The sequence below is a fragment of the Calypte anna genome, chromosome 4A (assembly GCF_003957555.1).
Source record: "Calypte anna isolate BGI_N300 chromosome 4A, bCalAnn1_v1.p, whole genome shotgun sequence".
Lineage (NCBI taxonomy): Eukaryota > Metazoa > Chordata > Aves > Apodiformes > Trochilidae > Calypte > Calypte anna.
In genome coordinates, this window is record NC_044248.1 from 37,704,845 (window position 1) to 37,719,556 (window position 14,712).

Sequence of the window (14,712 nt, forward strand, 5' to 3'; positions counted from 1 at the left end):
AAAGGCTGATATATAGTGTTTATTAATATGCAAACCACTCCCCGTGACAAATATGCCATCATGACTCTCTCTGTCCCCACCCCCCTCACACACACACACATACAAACACCCGCAGAGCAAATGCATCATTCTGTCAGATAAGGAGCAAGCTTTGTGGCTTTTTGGACTAGTAGAGCAAATGGAGCACTGGAGTTTTTCAGCTTGTCCTCAAGGGCAAGAAATACTTGAAAGTGTCATGTTAAAAGGGTAATAATAGTGAAAAAATAGACACTGGGGAACTGGGTCAAATGATGGGTGGTTTTTTAAAATGTAAAATGTGTGGAGCAAGCCAAGAAACATCTGGTTTAGATTATTTCTAACTAATGCCTTCTGCAACCTCATTAAAAGAGGAGCAAGAAATAAAAGAAAGGAGAAAAAGAGAATGAATATCTTCCAAACCTTTTGCATAGAGTACAAAATGATTTAATTTTTTCTCCATTATCAGTGAAGAAGGGGAAAGAGGATTCAAGCAATATCTGTCCATGAGTAATGTGCATTAGTAGTTAGAGTTCTGTGATGTTACTACTTCTTATCACTTGTGGATTGCTGTGCTTTTTGGTTTGTTTTTCTTTTCCCAGTTCATTTGTATTTTGACCTTAGCAAAGTCCATTCAATGCTGTTGTGCTTTTTTTTTTTTCCTCTCTTTGTGCACAACCAGAATGCAAAGCTTTCTAGTACTGAAAAGACTGGTCTGATGTGTACTGCAGAAATCTGCTTTGAAGCCTTTTCCACAAACAAATCATTGTGGGTGTTCCTCACAGGTGCAGAGAGCAGAATATTCCAAAGTATTCTACCCTGGGATAAGGAGGGCAACTCCTTTGCAACTCAAATCCTTTGCTGCAGGCCCACTCATTTCCATGCCATACATGTCTTCCCTTCCCCCAGATAATTTTTCAGCTACCAGTAGCCTTTGCAACTAAGAAAGTTTAAAAAAGCCACAACCCACTCCAGGTGTCTTATAATTGGGACTGCTATAGTCTGAGTCTTGGGACAAATTGTCAAGGCCAGCCTAAAAGGTGGCACTTGATTGCTTTGGGACTTTCAGGTTTGTGCTTTCACATTCCTTTTTCCCAGCATGTCAGTGGGGTTTGGGTGGTTTTGAGTACATCCCAAAAAGGGAAGTTTCAAGTGGTTTGACTGAAACCCTATTTTTTTTAATTTTTATGCTAAGATTGTTTTTAAACAATTTTGTTTTGTTTAAAAAATTTAAATTTTTCATTGTACATAAAGCAGCCTCTATGGGGCATGACAGCTCCTTCAGCTGCAGAGAATCAAGAGATTTCCCTCTTGTTTCATTAGCAGAATCCTGAAGCAATATTCATGGTTCTCAAATATTTTGCTCTTGTAAAAGAAAGTAACATAAAACAAACAGATATATGCAGGGTGTTGAGCCTGTGAGAAGTTCAGTTTATTTTAAGATGGAGCAGAGTATTGAACCAAAGCAGTGGGTTGCAGGTTCTGGTTCTCAAAGGGAAAACAGAACTCTGGGAGCTGCTTTCAACAGACAGTAATTTGCTCCTAACTTGTCAGGGTGGCTCCTGATAATAGTTGGTAAAACATTAGCAAAAACATTGGTGAGCTATATTTTACTTTCAGTGTGAGATATCTAATGAGTTAAAACCATGCCCTCTCTCCTAGTGTATCCCTCATCAAGCTGACAGAAAGCACAAGTACTTTGCACTGCAATTACCCCTCAAATGACTGCCAAAGTGATAAAAAAGCCTCTTTTTTTTTGCCTGCAAGAAATGTTTACTGTGGATGAGGGAGAAAAGCTTTAGCTTTCCAAGCTGTGGCAGAACTGTGCTGAGGACCCAAGTGTATGCAGGTATTTTGAAAAGGGTGGCTTGGTCTCTGTCCAGTGGAAGCCTTTCCTGGACCATTCATCATGGGCAGGCATTATCCCTTCCCTTCAGCTCTGCTCTGAACACCTTCAGGTCTGTTATACAAACAGTAGGATTTATAAAGCACCTATTACTCAGGTGCTCTTCACAGGATCAGGAGGTAGGTTTCTTTTCCTGAAGAGCAAAGGAATTATTCTCTGCTAGATTCTACTTAATGCACATGTTAACTATCATAAATTCCTGTACTTCCTAAAATGGGAAGTGATTTGTGCCCAGAAGTTTAAAATAATTAAGTAATGTGCTGGACTGATTAATCTTATGCCCTTCTCTTAATGAGTTCTTACTGATTAAGCTCTCCATTTCTGTTGCCCTTTCAGCCTGCACCAGCTGTTGATGGCATCAAAAGTTTTCTGAGCCACCAGTTTTATGCAGCCAGGCCAGGACTGTGAATCAGTTTCTTGCAGGGAGCTTCTTTGTCTAAAGTACCTTTCTCTTCTCTCCAACTTCAGGAAGGTTTAGGACTTGGAGGAAAAATAGCTCAAGATCATCATCTCTTAAATGAAGCACATGGAAAATCTGTGTGGAGGGACATCCATTCAGGACAGCACCTTCCCTTCTGAGGAAGCAGGGTTTGTGGTGGAACACACACGACTCAGCAGTTTGCACTTTGACAATTTGAACAGAGCAACATCTGGTTTTATTGTGGATGGCTGAGCCCCCTGGACATCTGCCCAGGTATGTGCCTGGTGACAAGTCAGCAAAAGGATGGTTTGTGTGTCTTATGGAGACTTCAAGACATGAACTAAATGACACTCGCTAAATAACTTGGTCAGCATATGGAGGTTCTCCTCTCAGTTTGAAAGCCCTAGATAAATGCAGATGAAGGCAGGTGGATTAAAAAGAAATTCAAGATTTAGTTCAGCAGATGGCCCTTGCAGGGCATTCCCAGGCTATTACAGAATCAGTATCAGCACAGGGCAGATCTCTTGCCCTATGATTCTCTGAGTGTGTTGGTATCACTCTGGCCAGTCCTTATCCATCTCCTCTTCACCATTTACAGCTCCACCTTGCTCCCCAGTGCTGGTAGTTAAGCAGAAGATCTGAAACAAGACCCAGCATCTCATGCTTTTGCCTGTGTTTTGTTTCAAGTCTCTACAAGCTTGCTTGCTGTTTGTGTCAGTAAAAACATCTGCAGCAGAAGGGTCTTCTGGCAATTTGCTTTGGGAACACAAAGGCTCCACATGTCCCTGAGGTGAAATGGGAGTATGTGCATGACCATGCTGCAGGAGGTTTCCTGCTGGGATGGAAATCCCAACCAGGTTTTCCTGGTGAACCATGACATGAGTATATTCTTGAGACTGGTAGCCTGCAGTTAGGGGATCTACTTGTGTTTCCACAAGAATAAATACACTTGAACCAGAAGTTTTACTATAAATTTAGATATATCCGTTGTGTTCACTTCAATAGCAATTTTTTTTTTTTTAGTTACAGTGTTATGCTTCTAGAATTGATCAAACAAACATTTAGCATAATAGTATAAGATATGGAAAGTGATTAATGCTATTTTCATAATTTGTAAGCCCCTTAATGAGGGGTATTAGGCCTCTATTTAGAAATTTGCAAGTGCAGCAAAGGCAGTTGAGCTTTTATGTTTATATTTAATAGGGCTTGGCAATTTGCCTTCCTTTCTAGCAAGCAGTAATTTCAGACAAAGAAATTCAGCTTCGGACAGACCTAATGTTTGGCAAATGCAGCTTAAGTTTACAAACAGTTTTGTTCAAAGAAGTGCCACAGGGGGAGCTTGGTTGTTGAAAATACCAGATATTTATTTTCTTTATTTTTTTTAAGTTGTCACATACAGATTTTCTATTGTGAATTAATGTTTTCATTGCTTTTTTCCTTATTTGAAATATAACCATAAAAAGAGGCAAATGTACTATAAAAACACCATCTGTTTGAGTGTAAACACTTTCTAACTTTTGCACCTTGCTTTGCTCATGCAGGATGCATTGATTTGAGTATGATATGTTGTAAAGTCCCACAGAAATGAGTGCTTTTGAAAGAAATTTTCCATTCTGACTCAAATGTCCTTCCAGTGCTACTGTAGCTCTAGTAAAAGGCAATATTTAATGACCAATGAGATCATTAAACAAGCAATAATGAGATTTGCTTTTGAAGCAGAGCAGATTAGAGAAGTAATCAACCCCAGGCAAGCCTGCAATTTGGGGTTTTTGAGTTCAACTGATAACTTTTTTCCTCTGCTCCTGGCAGCAGGGAGCTTTTGTGAAAAGCATCAGCTGAATTATTAATCTTAAAATTGCTACGTGGAGAGCAAAATCAGTAAAAAGGAAGCTGTTAGAGACAGTTCTTCCTCTTCAGAAGTGGTCTCTTGCTTTCGGTCATTAGAAGTAGGAAAGCAACTGAGTACAGGTGATTCTATGTGAAAGATCCTGATCCAAAGCCCAGTGAAGCTGCTCTAAGAACTCCTGCTACCTTCAGCAGGCTCCTTTCTCTGGTGCTGGTCTTCCACTTGAGAGTATTACCTGGGCTGCAACAGCTCATTTAGTTACAGCATTTAAAATCACTTTGTGCATTTACTTCAGCATTTCATGTACCTAATGCTGAGCTAGTTGGCAGACTATTTGTTTTCTTTATCCTAGCACTCCTATTTATGAGAAATTAGCCAAGCTGAGGTAAACTTAGTTACACTCCCCAATGGATTTATCCTAATAGCTTCTCCAGCTAAGCAGAGAAACAATAACACTACTCACAACTCATAGCAAGTTGCATGCATACATGAAATTAGGCACAAATTCTTGATGAATACCAAGAGGATTCATCTATTCAGAAGATGCAGTTCAGCATAAAGACACAAAATGGAGGTCCTTGGTATGTCAGCTGACAGCTGACCCATACCCACTTCTGGTCTCTATACTGATGCTTGCCATTACATCCTGCAGAAATTCCCTCATGCTGCTGAAAAAAACCCATAGCCAAGTCATGGCCAGTCAGCTGCTTTTCTTATTTCAATTAATATTTTGTTAATCCTCTGTCAGACAGAAGAGTTAGGAAATAAGTATCCATGTACAAGTCAGAGAAGATAAGAGAGCTTTGTTCTTCGTTTCACTCATGTGGTCAAAATATTGATGAAAGTTGGTGATGCTGCCTGTTTCTGTTTGGATAGATAAATCACAAGGTTTTGTTCCCTTGAGGAACCTTCCAATTCTATCACATTCCATGAGCAGCTACGTAAAGGAGTCAGATGTGCTATATGGGTAGGAGAATAATCTGTGATTCACAGAAATAGGCCAATGCAATTAGTGAAACTCTAAGCCTTGGAATGTAATGTAACATGTGCTCTCTGCCTGATTCCCTCCACATCAGTTCCAGCAGGGATAACGTTACAAAAATGTGTTGCTTAACAATCAAATATCAAGAGCTTTTAAAGAGAAGCTATCTTAAAAACATTAAGCTACTTCATCTTGTGATCAATATTGGGTGGTCTCCCTGGGAAGACCCTGGGGAAACCTGGGCAGGCACGATCTCTGTTTACAGGTATGCACTGTAAGGCTGAAGGAGGAGAAATTCTTCCCTTCAACCTTTAGAAATGTGAGAATTCCCCCCCCCAAATAATATCTCCACACCATCCTTTCTGTTTCAGCAAAGCATATAAGTGAAATACTTCATACAGCCCAAAACCCAGGCACCCCCCATGACTCCAGTAATCACTTTCCAGCAGCAACTGCTCTGATCACAGTAGAAACAAACACACTAGGGAAATATTTGCATTTGTCTCCAGATGACAGAATTTACCCCATTCCATAGGTAACCTACATCTAAAGCTCACTGTGCCCCCAGTGTTTTGGCATACTGAAGGAGGTTAGAGGAAGTATATGTATAACATATAAGAAACCCTATTGAAAATAGTAGGTGAGGAATGGACTTGTTTAACTCAAACATTGGATGTCTTTGACTAAAAGTTAATCCTGAGGAAGAATTGACACCAAGGAACTGAGGCAATTGTTGGAACCAAATGCAGAGACAAAAGGAAGAAATGGTGAATCCCTGTTCACAAGAAACAAGCATGAACTCAAAAAACAGGGAAGCTTTGAGTGTGGAAGTCAATATAAAATTAACAGGAGTGAATACAAAGTTTCCTTGGATTCAAGGTCAAGGAAAAAATCAATTTATTCTTTTGTGCTTAAGAAGAATAGGACTCCCTGTGTTGTTCTGCTCAAAGACCATGGCAAAATAAAAATAATCTTGTATTTGAATTGCTAGCTGCTCTCCTTTCTCTCTGAAGCAAGCAATATTCTGAAGTGCTTAAAGCTACTCAGGTGTTTCTTGTCTGAATTTATACTGGGTGTGGAAAAAAAGAAGGCAGACAGGTGGAAAGGGTCTATCCTCCTCTATTGCTTGCCCCCTTCATTTGTCTGGTGGTTTCTGAAGCTGCAGACAGATTTCAACCCCTGTGTGCTGCACAGTCACTGGGACTCCCAGCCTGCTCTTCCCATCCTCTTTTTAGGGCTGATGCTGTGTTCAGATATGAGGGAATGTCTGGAAGGTCACTTGCTTTTGAAGCTCTGGCTGGAAAACCACAGGTAGCCATGTGTAGTAGGCTGCTGCTTTCCTCATTTGCCCATGGAAAGCAAAGAAGCAAAGCTAGATGCATAGACCTAGGGGCCATTTCTAAATCTAGCTCTAAGTATTTCACTATTCTATCTCTGTCTTGTGCCTGGCTGCAGTTGTTGAGGTCCAGAGACTGGATATATTAAGGCAGCATCCTCTGCTTTGTGGCTTAAAGTGGAGCAGGAGGGGAAGGAAGCTAGTAACTGTTTGATGTTACACAAGTGCAAAGTGCAAAGTTAATTAAAAATTAACAAGTAACAGGCATGATTAGAATGAGAATCAGCTGGGACAAAACTGCAGGTAGAGCAAGTGGTTGCCTTTGGCATCAGAGTCTCCTTTCACAGCTCCAGAGAACACAGGGATGGCTGCCCCTTTCCTTTTTTTTTGGTTTTTTTTTTTTTTTTTTTTTTCTTTCAGGTCCTAGAGAGCAGGTGCCAACATGGTGCATGGAGCATGATCTGAGGCAAAATGCAGTTTCAAAGAGCAGTTTTGCTCTGTGGTCCTACTGAGATAGCCAGACATTGTGGTCACTATAAAAGTGCAGAGCAAGCTGCAGAATCTTTCTCTTTACACTCCTCCTGCACAGGGAAAGTGGCAGGGTAAGTTTTCTGGTAAGGTGCTCATTTTAAATTTGGGGAGGTATCTGGAGGTATTATCAAGTGCCTCAGACACATTTGGGTTTACAAAAGATGGCCATAATCTGCAACCAACCACAGATACTTGATCATAACCAAACAGGTTCCAAATTGACAGAGATGGCACTGAGCAAAGTGGCATAGCTGGAGAGGAAGTCCATATATATTTAAATTATTGTTTTGTGTTAGCATGAAATTATTAACTTTAATTCATATGTAGACTGGAGCTTGTTCTGTTGGGATTATTCCTGGTTTTGTCCTTTTTTTCTCCTCAGCATAGCAGAAAATAATGTGAAATGCTTCCAGCTTTCCAGAGATGAGCCTTTCAAGGTCAGTATCAGTATTTTACTGCCTCACCAAAGTCAGAATATGCACATCTTCCATCTGCTGCCATGGCAGAAGCCTGGAAGGATCAAGATTCCTGTTTATTGAGTTGTTCCTAAGAGGCTTCTGGTTTTGCATGCTTGTTCTTGTATCATTCATGAATGATGTGAAATGAATGAGCATGTATGTTGTGAAAATGTTTAGTTCTCCCCTCCCTTCTCCTTCCAGTTTTCTTCTCAGAAGATGCAGATAGCATAACAGTCTTTGAGAAATATAAATGGCCACCTTGAAATGGCCACCATCCTTCAGTTGTTTGTTCCTCTCCTTTTTTTCCATATGCCACAGACTTTTTATGGGGTGATGATCAGAAGAGAGCCTCCTGCTTTTGACAAATGCTGTCATATAACTGACTTCATGCATCCAGAAAATATTAACTAGGAGGGTTGCAAAGGGACTACATCTATTTTGCTGTTAAATTGATAGCTTTTTATTGCTGATTTTGAAATACAGAAAATTTTAGTGGCAAACTGCAGCAGTATTGACAGAGCAGCTCAATCTTCTGTGTGTACTGCAAGTGCTTGCACTACTTAGAGGACTACTAAGTAGAATTGGCACTTGCCCAGAGATGTTTCTGGGTTTGGGTGCAACTGGTATTTTAGAGTCCTTTATTGAAAAAAAAGGAACAAAAAACCAGCAGCAACAGAAGAGTTAAAAGTGCACCAAGTCCTGCAGTGGTGTAGACATTGATATGTTTATCATCATCTACTGTGGGAAGGAAAAATATTTGGATGTTGATGTGAAACATTTGATTTACTCATACATATTTTGGACCCTTCCATCTACCCTCATAAAATTATAGGAAAACATAAATTGCTTGAGCTGCAACTATTTTGATGTCTTATCCAGAATATTTGCTGTAATCTTAAGGCTTTTGCAATATTCTCTTTATCTGGAAGTGTATTTTTCTTAGCAAAAATAGATTTTTTCCAAGAGCCTTAGGTATCTGTCTAAGGTGTTGTCTCCATGATAGAGGGGTTGTTATTATTTTGATAATTAACATCATTTCTTACCTTTTTTGTCAGCTCTTCAGCAATGTCTTATTGCATGGCATATGGTTTGACAAAAAGGTTTTAGGCTAAGCATCAAAATTGCAAGTAGATTGCTATCTGCAAGAGACAGGAGCTTCCTTCAAGACCTCTGTATGTTGAATAACCACTGCATTTCTGCAGGGGAGTGAAACTGAGACCAGACAATGTATCTGTCTGTTTTCCTTTTGGATGCTCAGCTTTTCTGGAAGTTGTGATGAAACCACTCACCCCCTCACACAATGCACCCTTTTGTTTCCCCTGATTCAGAGAGGAGGAGGAAGGGAGGGAGGAAAGCAGGTTGCAACACGGGGCTTGGAGCTTGCATGTGTTGTTAGGGTGGGGTTGAATATCAGCTGTAGGGTTGCACCAGGCCAGTTGCATGCCTAAAGATAAAGCAGAGGAGTTTGTCCAGCCCCAAATGTTCTGCTGCCACTCTTACAGCTTGCCTGGAGGCAGCTTTCTCACTTCTTTCCCCATCTCCTGACTCGTCTGAATGACAGATGAGAGAATTTTTTCTCATCCAGGTAGTCTCCTGAGATTTTTAGAAGTCATCCAGGCTATTCTTTTCTCATTTCTAGCTCAGTTTCCCTCCTGATCTACATATAGCAAGAGCTGCTTCTTTTCCACCATGCAGCAAATGCCAGGAGCTCCATCAGGGCATGAGACAGAGAGCACCTCCGTGGGTACCAATGTCTCTTTCCAAATGCTCTTTTCCCCTTATTCTCTTTTTCCCATTGCCCCATTCCCCAGCACAAAACCATACTATATAATCTATTTACGTGTGTGAAAAGCACAGACTTTTTAAGTGCTGAACATGGTTTGCTTCTCACTGCAAAATACATAAATAATCCTGATAAATGGATTTCCTGTCTTCAGGCAATAGGAAAACATTGCAGTGTATGTTCACCACACTGCTTACAGCTCTTCTTCCAAACGAAAATATTCCCTACTGAATACTTTCTGCTTTGAAATTTGCACTTTTGCCAGAATGCCCATAAGCTGAAAGTTCCTTTTAGATTTTCTGCTAGCCAAACTCTTTTCTTACATAGGCTTTTAGTAATACACTTCTGGTTTTCCCCTGAAGGTACAGCAAGATCAATGGAGAGATCTTCTGACCTTTTTTACCACAGTATTGAAAGAAATGAAAGTAGCTATGTGTTCTTGAAAGTTTTTGCAAGCTATTGAAAGATTAACTTAAATAACTGAATTAAAGTTGTTCATTTATTTAAGGAAGTCAACATGAAAAAGAAAAAAAAAAAAAAGGAACAGCATTATATGTCCACATTGTGCAATTCTGATGTCCTACAATGGCCGGAAAGGAAATGAGAAGAGTTTGCAGGTAACAGACTCTGGCTAGTGAGGTAAAGTTCCTTTTTCTCTGATTTGTCTGTGGAGATTCCAGCCCCCATCAGAAGCTGGAGACTGACATTTCTCTTTCCAGTCTGAGCTGGCTCTGTTACCTTCTGATAGAAATCAGAAAGGGTAAGAGCTGTGAGGAGGCTGTGAGAGATGCAGTGCAGTGCTCTGGAATGAAAATGCAGCAAGAGTTTACCTGGGAGTAGCTACACATAGATGTTAGTGTTTGAAAGGAAAGGAAGATTTTGTCACCTGCAGAAGTAAATGTGCTGATTTAGTTACTCATTGGGTCAGGAATGTATTTGCATTCTTCAGGGGGAAAAAAGATAAGGTATAAAATGTTGGCAAGCAGCATCTAAGTTAAGAATAATTTACACTTTCTCACAAGGTTTCTTTTACATATGTCCTCCTACTCCTAAGCAGAGAACTGAAGAAAAAGCAATCACAGATAATGCAAGGATTATCTTTTTTAGCAAAATGAGTTGCTGCAAAGAGGATTTGCCCTTTCCATGACTTTGGTGGCAAACGTTTTAGCCAACCACTAATGCTGCAGATGACGTGTGTGTTCCATTGCTGAAGCTCTTTGACCTCATTTTCTCACATTACTCAACAACTAGAGGCTAATCAATAAGAACTATTTGCAGTTACTTGTAGTCCAATGAAAACTATAGATGATGCAAAAATTGAAGGTAGAAGTGCAAGAACAGTAGTAGAATAATTTTTGACTGTTGCTGCTGCTGCAGATTAGAGTTGGTTAGGTTGGAAGGAGTCTCTTGAGATCTTCCCCCCTGCACAGTCAGGGGCAGCAATACCCTCTTACTCAGGATCATGTCCCACTGGGTTTTTAATATCTTCACAACTTCTCTGGGCAACTTGCTCCTGTGTTTGACCACTTTCACAGCAAAAAAAAAAGTGAATTATTGTGTTTGGATGGAATTTAATGTACTTTAATATATATCCACTGCCCCTTGCTCTTTTCTTGGGATCTAATGAGTAAAATCTGGCTCACTGATCTTCAACCTAGATTTAAATAAATACCCCCAGGTATTTATTGATAAATATCCCTTGATATTTCTCTTCTCCAGGTTGAACAACTCCAGCTCCCTCAGCCTCTTCATGTACCAAAGATGTTCCAGTCCTTTAGTCATCTTTGTGGTCCTGGGCTCTCCTCACTCCAGTAAGTCAATTTCTTTTGCTGGGGAGGCCAACACTGTGACTAAAAATGGTGAAGGTACCCTCAATGTATCCTCAACAGAGGCAAAAACCTAAAACTGTTTGTGGATTTGTGCTATCCTCTGAAAAAATTTTGCTACCAAAGTTGGACTTCATACTGCTTATTCCTAAGTGGAAAGATGGTGATGTTAATTTTCAAGAAACTGAGTAGAAAAGATAGACCATGGATGAGAAAACTGCTGGTGTTATGATCTATAGCTGGTTTTCTCCTCTTCTATATTGTGGCACAGTCATGAAAATGGTATCTTCTCTGAATTTCAAAATCAGTGACTATCTTTCTAGTCAGGAGATGGGAAGGTTATTTAGCAAGTCTTGAATCACTATTTGATTCCAAAATAGTGAAGGCAGAAGCCTGGAAGCAAAGTTTTGGGTTTTTATGGATGACATAGATGAGGAAATGTAATTTCCATCTTATGAGTACTGTATACAATTGCCCTAACTTAGGGAAGCTTGTGAAAGTGCTGTTGTAAGTAGATTTGCCAGAAGAAATATTTTACCTAAATATCAGAGATAGGTATCTTAAGGAAACAGAACAAAGACTGATGAATCAGTAATCCTGTTGCTTTAGACCTCTATGAAAATGCTGGAAACGGGTATTTAAACCAAAATTGTATTTAAACAAAAATATCTCCTAGTAGCACATGGTAAGGAATTATAGTAAGTTTTTTATTAAAACTAAGTCAATGGAAACACTCAGTAATGTGGTGAGGCCAAGGGTTTTTTTGTATTTTGCACATCTTCAATTCAGAAGAGTCATACTTTTCATTTTCCAGAAGCTAAGGACTTGTCAAATTTTCTTATCTAGTCTCAGGTGTTCAGAGTAAGACTTGTTCCTTTAAACCTTATTTTCCAATCCTTTGCAGCTGGCAGTTTTTCTACCCTTACGCTTGAGAGCCCATGGGATAGGTGGGACCCCACTCAACATCCCAAATGTTTCAGGCTTCTTGGGGAGTCAGAGCAGAGGTTGTATCTTTGTATCTGAGCTGGGGGAACATCAACTTTGAAGGCAAATTCCCTGTCAGCACCCAAGCATTGCAGTGTGCTCATCCCATTCACAGGGCATTTCTGACACAAGATGTGGTCTTGTCTTACACATATGACCCCAACTTAGGCACTTAGGGGTTTTGTTAGTTGGACAAATTTGACTGAGGCAATTTCCCAGCAGTTAAGCAATGTAGGTAACTGCAGTTACTAAGGTTTGTGCTGGGAAAGGAGGACAGAGGAGTAGTGAAGAAGCTTCAAGAAATAATGTTTGTGTCATTACTTTCCAGGAAGGGTTAGAAATGAGACCCAGACCTGGTGAGGATGTGAAACACAGGACGTCAGCTGCCTCGGTGTAGAAGGTAGAGGAAAACTTGAAGCTTAAGGTACTTTAAGCTGGTTTTAATGTTTGTTTTTTTCCCCTTCAACACCTGCATTCTGAGTGAATATTACTTAGCTTATTGAAAGCCATCCAGTCACTTGTAATTCCTGCCATTATGAGGCACTGTCAGGAGGGTATTTGCCAGACTGAAGTCAGGACTATGGGGCTGATTGTGTTGTCTGGCAGGAGATGTACTAAGAAGGGCAGTGGGCTGCCTGACTTTGTGGGTGTCCCAGGGGTACCCTGTTACACACCCAGGGCTTTAGAGCTCAAAAAAAAGGGAAATGTTTTTTACAGATAATTCAGCCATCAAAAGCTGCCATGATGTTGAATAAATGAAGTATAAATGTGGGAGGAGACCTGAATCAGCTTCTAATAATAGGGAAAAAGTCTTTTATATAGGCAGGAAGCTATTCCATATCTGCCTGTGTGCTTCATGCCCATCCTTTGAAAGAATCACTGGTGGTTGGTGTCAAAAGTGGGATTCTTAACTGGGTTAAACTCAGCTCTGATTGTGACTTGTATAGCTTCAATATGGATAAGAAATTACTTCAGAATAGCTGTAAGAAAGGGTTATATAAATTACTGCTACTTCAAAAGTAGGGCAGGGTTAAAATCACTGTGCCACTTCTGAAGAATATTGGTAAATCATAGAAGAAGAGAACACAACAGATTATCAGTGAAAACGCTTGTGGAGAAGTGGACAAAACAATACTGTAGAATTAAAACCAGGGTAAAAACTTAAAATATTTGTTAGAGAAGCATTTATTCACTAAGGCACAGTGCTCTTTGGAGCATGTGCATGACAAGTGGGAAAAAAGTTGATATACCCTCATCATAATGACTATTTGCAGTAGAAAAGCTATGTTTATATTTATACATGTATATTTTTGTGGGATCAAAGCTTAGCAAATTCTCATATTGCTAATTTTAGAATCCTGTTTGTCTGCAATTAATGTTTCTAATTATATATATCCATGGAAGTGCATCTTGAACTCAAATACATCATGGCCAAGTTCTTTACTGAATCTAGCTGTAAATTAAAATCTTGACAGCGTAAACTATAAATAACTTCCTTAAAAAATAAACTGGGAAAATAAAATTTGGAAGCTCATGCTTGAGTGTAAGATCCCATTTTCCATAAGCATTCACTCAGATTTCCAAGTTGCTTGGAAAATGAAATAGTTGTTGCAAAGCAACAAAAGAACATCATTGTTGCTAAAATATCCCACATGTCCAGCATGTTGTAATGTCTGTAGTCATCAGCTTGGTGTTCTATGCATGGTTTCAGCTTGTGAAATACCTCACTGCACTGCAGATATTTTGGCTCTAAGGAGATAAAACTTCTCTGTGGGAAGCACCAATGCACTGGTGTCACGGTTTAACGCTGGCCCAGCAATTAAACCGAGTGACAGATGCTCTCTATTAATCTCTCTCTCCTCCTTGATAAAGGAGAGAGAATAAGGGAGAGAGACTTATGGGTTGGAAACTAAACTACACAGCTTTAATGAAACAGTGATGATAAATAGGAAATTACCAAATATATACAAATATACAGGAAAATTGATCCCATGTTCCTTCTCCCCTTTTCCCCCAATAACTCTCACGTCACCACCGAGGCTGCAGGGCAGCCCTGGGAAAGTCCAGGCTGGACTCCTGGAGTTGGCAGCAGTCGGGAACTGGAGGCAGGAACACACAGATATGGGCTGGCATGGATCAGGAACACAGGCAGAGGAATGCATGGAATCCTTCCAGGATGCTGGGTGAAGGAAGGGAAGCAGGAAATCTGGCTTGGCACTCATGATCCCTCAAATTTATACTGAGTGTGACGTATATGGGATGGAATCCTCTGTTTGGTCAATTCTGGCATCTGTCTTGTCCATTTCTCCCCAAAGGAGGCTGCAGGTGGGACCTCTTTATCCTCCTGGAGGGTAAAATGTTCCTCAGAGCTGAGCAGTGTCCTTGGCTCTGCACACCAGTCTCTAGCAGTAACTATAAACATCAAGTGTTATCAGTCCCAGAAGCACACACTGTCTGAGAAACTTGCTGTGAATTTCAGCAAGTGCAACTACTTACAAGAGACTTAGCTGAAAGCAAAAGTACAAGACAGAAAATCACCTTTATCCCGGCCTAAACCAAGACAACTGGCAAAAGGTGCTGCTGAGGATGGATTTGTGGATGTTACTTCTCTCCTTGGCAAAAGC